The following is a 4,816-nucleotide window of genomic DNA, read 5'->3' as shown; positions in this document are numbered from 1 at the left end:
AAATAGAAAATGAAAGTCCAGATGCTTCTTCAAATTGCATCTAGAGAGATGATAAAATATACTAAACAATTTCTGATTCTGATACTCTGCCCTCATCATGCCGTGAATCGGAATCAATAATTTACAAAGAAATAACCTCAAGAGAATTCAGATTCAATAATTAAGTGCAGCGAACAACCTAAACGACCTCAGGAATGGCGAGACTAAGCGGATGATAAGGGTCAATTTCCAAGGGTTTCCCGCGCTCCCACATTTAGATAAATAGGCCTACTCTAAATTTTAGTTTATTGGGGAACGCCTATACCCGTATCGTTGCATTAAATTTAAACATTAAAGCAACATTTATCAGACTCGCGCAGGTGGTTTCTTGAATTTCAAGACATCGAAATCAATTCGTTTTTTAACTTCCTATCTGTACAGAGAGCCTGCAAATCTCTTTGGAGTCTAATGAAATCTTTTAGAAATGAATCACACAATAAACTTAAACATGACTTATTAATTGATTACAAGAAGAATTTACATCATTATACCTGATCTTTATCCCAGTTCCTCTATATTTACTTGACCAAAAATTGAGTCTAATGAAATCTTTTAGAAATGAATCACACGATTACAAGAAGAATTTACATCATTAACTTAATCTTTATTCCAGTTCCTCAATATTTTCTTAACCACAAATTGCTGCTTCAAACTGCAAGACAATCAAGTCTAGAAAAGCTGGGAAGGTACCTTAGAACAATAGTGCTTCAGAGCAACAGTGCTCACCGGAGCCTTTGTACAGGAAACTCTCCACGCTATACACAGCAGCGAAGTCCCTGAAAGAAAGAAATGAACAAACAAATCACGTTAGCAATTTTGAAAATAATTAGATGAATTGTTCACAAAGAAATCAAATCTATAAACACCACACCGCACAGTACCTTGCAAATATGGCTCTGTAGTCCTATTCACTAGGCGCTTTGCACCCAATGCTCTGCCCTGGACGCTGGAATCAAGAAATTAAAAGCAAACAAGTAAAGAAATGTTAATGCAGAAACACCTACAAATAACAAATGAATTACTGAAACAGAAACCAGAGAAATTGGAGATTCCAACTGCTGTTCGTATTAATATGGAGAAACTAAAGCGCAGATCTCTCTTACCTCAATAATCCATTCAACAGAGGAACGACCTAATTCATCCATCCATTGAACAGAGGAACAAGCTAATTTATTTCACTGAAATACCTCGCCTCTGTTTCAGAAATGTTTCCTCGTGTGCACTGGCTCACCCTAGGTGGTTAATTTCACACAGAACACATATAAAAACAATAATAACAACAGCACAAACATACAACAAACCCACGTACCAAACAAAAGAACATACACAGACAAAAAACCAAAGGGAGCGCTCCACATAATCAATCATAACACACCACACCAGTCTACCACCATGGGAGGAGATCAAAGAAAAACAGAGTAGGCAGAACAAACGTTAATTGCACTAGATCGTAATATATAGCAATGCCATACCATATTTTCCCTCTCGATCTTATCTTTAGAAAACGGTCATGTTCTAAGAGAATTCTCGACCATCAAGATTCTTGAAATCTGAGGTGGCAGGTTCCAGCTCAGAATGGCTACTGGGGACCGTCACCGACTTTCTGAAAAAGCTAGCATGAATGAAGGTACCGTTATTCCATTTGAATCTAAATGACTTGCCATCGACACATTAAAGTTCTCAAAAAAAAATCTAGAATGGAAAAGGCGGTTCCGTTCGTCCAGTTGATTCTTAAATGCTTGGCATTGACACAATCAAGTTCACTTTCAAACTTATAAAAGGCTCCATGGTCATGGTTTTTGAAGAGGTCACATTAAAGTTTATTTTAAAAAGATGCTTGGCAATTTATCAAAAAAGTTGCATGGTTTTGATGACGTGAGTGTTCAATTTTCAATTCATTACATATGAATGATAAATAATAAGATTATGATCAATTTCATCCTAAGATGCATTTAAATTCGTGAATGATAAATGATAAGTTTATAATTAAAGTTTTTTTAATATTTTGTATTAATATATTAATATATTATGTATCTATTAATATATTCCCAGAAATATATATTTCTCGGAAAATATGTTTTAGTATTAAATAATTTTCTATTTTTTAATATATATATATGAGAGTGATATTTTTAATTATTAATAGACATGGTCAATGTTGCCATATTTAAGTTAATACTAATATCATAAATTACTTTTATAAAAAGATGTTTAAGTAATGTTTGTATTATGTTAATCAAATAAAAAAATTATATATTATATATTTTGAGGAAAAAATTGCTTTTGTATAAAATATTTTTTTATTATTTAATATATATTAGATCAATATTTTTAATAATTATAGATATGGTTATAGTTATCAATATTTGACTAACATTTATGTAAAATGTGCTTAAGTAATGTGTATATTTATGTCAGTGGATCAAAAATATTAATGATATCCTTAAACTATTGAATATATTTTTTAATAAATTATTTTTTTTGGATCATATTTATATATAGTATCTTAACTAATTGTCAAGATTTGGAAAATATTCATTCGTATACCTTCTCCATGTTGAATTTCAACAAGTATAAGTTATACCTATTTATTTGGAGCTTAGTCTAACTTATAGACCAAATTACCTTTTTTAGGGTTTTTTTTTTGGTTAACTTTAACAAAAATCCAGCAAAGATTTAAAAAAAATTGATTTAAGTTGTTTAATCTACAAAATTTGAATTCCCCAAGGGGTTTTCAAAGTGTTGAATCTATTTATGCTTTCAAAAATATATTTTAAATAACAAAAAATTGCAATCTTGCTTGAATTGAATCATTGGATTCCGGTAAAATGGACATTTTGTCTATAAGTTATACTATGCCTTTATTTGGTATTTAAATGTCACTTTCTAGTGGAAAAATCCTTTCAATTTTATTTTTTTTACAACTTGTTATAAAGAAGGTGTCCAAGGGACATATCTTTAAGCAAGTCATGAAATGGATGAGAAATGGGAAGGTAGACATATCTTTTCTGTCTTCATCCCACCTATACATCTCCTCTCTTAAACATCACTAGTTTTTTCCCACAAAGAAAAAGAAACTAGTCATTGGCTAGAAAAAGTGAGGTGGTGAAGCTATCCCACCTATACATCTCCTATCTTAAACATCACTAGTTTTTTCCCACAAAGAAAAAGAAACTAGTCATTGGCTAGAAAAAGTGAGGTGGTGGTTGTGCTTCAATGTAGATTAAAGTTGAGATGCCTCCAAAGAATTTCTTGGATGGAGTGTATGTTGTGGGTGACTTTGTGGCACTAATATGATTACTAGATCATGTTTGTTAGTATGTTCATGGGGCCGTTATAGAAATGGTTTTATGGTTATTGTTTTGCATGTCGGTGGTTCTGACACCCATTTCATGGTGTTGAATTGATGAAATCATGTTGATCTCTTAGAAATTTCAAGAAAATGAGTTGTTCCACAAGGTATTTTGTTAGTGGAAACTATATCTATTGGTTTGCAATGGTATTTGGTGTGGGGCCACATGGAAAATCAAGCTCTTTGACTCATTAGTTTGTGGATTTCCTTATGTGATTTTTCTCATAGATATTTCATAGAGTTCATGGCTAGTGAACAATATGCATGTACAATATGGGTTGCTCAAAGACGATGATAATAGCAACTCTAAACCCAAAGTGATGGAGTTTATGTTTCTTAATCAACAACCTTCTATTATGGGTATCTTGTAGGCTTAGGGTTACTAAATTGTGGGCCTTTGCTTCTAGTGGCCTTGGGGAATCCCCACACACATTATCAACATGTTATGTGGGAATGTATTATTATCTTAAAGAGGTCTATGGTCATGACAATATCATATATGTGTATGATGTATTTAAGGGGTTTTAAAATGTTTTGATAATGTTTTAACTTTTACCAATGTAATTTTATGAGAGATTTTGGTATTGAACTAGCCATGCTTGTGCTTGTGGAGGCTTGCTTATGCAATCCACTTTTATTTTATAAAATGTTTGCTTATACATTAAATAATATTATTAATAAATGAAGGAAACATTTTATCAAATAATAACTTTTTATAGAAAAACAAGGTAAATGTGCCTTATAGCAACAAAATGCATCTCTTATATGTGATCATAATTTAGTTCCAAAATTAAATTAAAAGAAATTTGCTAGTTTACAAATTATGCATTGAATCTAATAGCCCATCCTCAATTAGCATAATGGGTAATATCCACATCTACCCTTGTTTGTATATATCACACATTTAAATGATAGTATGAAATAAAATGACAAAAAAAATTTCCATTTTTTTGCTCATAATTTATGGTTAACACAAGTAATGGGCAATTGCTTTATTTTATATATCTAATGGATAGAGACAACATCCTATGAGTTAGCACAACTTCATGTCACCAATTTTGTTCTGAACTTGACTAATTCAATGATAGATAATGCCTCATTCAAATCCCATTGGGTGAGTTACACTAGTTTATGTCTATGGGTTTATTAGGGATTGAATTTATGAATGCAGAGAAGCATCATTTAGGTTTCCCTATGAGATTTTCCTTGGAAAAAAAAATGATGCTCTAGCATGCCACATAAGAACTTTTCAACTAATGAGCCATTAGTAGGGGGTATTTATTATGTTAAAGTTGCATAACTCTTGCACCTAACCATCAATAACATTAATGAAAATCATCTTTAATAATCCATAATGTGATGTAACAAGAGTGAATTATAAGGATAATGGTTTATAAACTTGAAAGGAAATGAAGATGAACATGT

At 31.5% G+C, this 4,816-nt stretch overlaps 1 long non-coding RNA gene across 1 annotated transcript; it reads right to left on the bottom strand.

Moving 5' to 3' along the window:
- Positions 1 to 685: 685 nt before the first annotated feature.
- LOC149260403 (uncharacterized) lies at positions 686 to 1,510 on the bottom strand. Its single transcript, XR_016248272.1, has 3 exons — positions 1,143 to 1,510; positions 921 to 985; positions 686 to 815 (listed from the first exon to the last, which is right to left on the bottom strand). It is a non-coding gene; the product is annotated as an uncharacterized LOC149260403 (long non-coding RNA).
- Positions 1,511 to 4,816: the final 3,306 nt, after the last annotated feature.

The sequence above is a fragment of the Pinus tabuliformis genome, chromosome 6 (genome assembly GCF_031772625.1).
Source record: "Pinus tabuliformis cultivar Carrire ecotype Pingquan chromosome 6, CPIR1, whole genome shotgun sequence".
NCBI classification, from domain to species: Eukaryota; Viridiplantae; Streptophyta; class Pinopsida; order Pinales; family Pinaceae; genus Pinus; species Pinus tabuliformis.
This window is presented reverse-complemented; position numbering and strand designations above follow the sequence as displayed.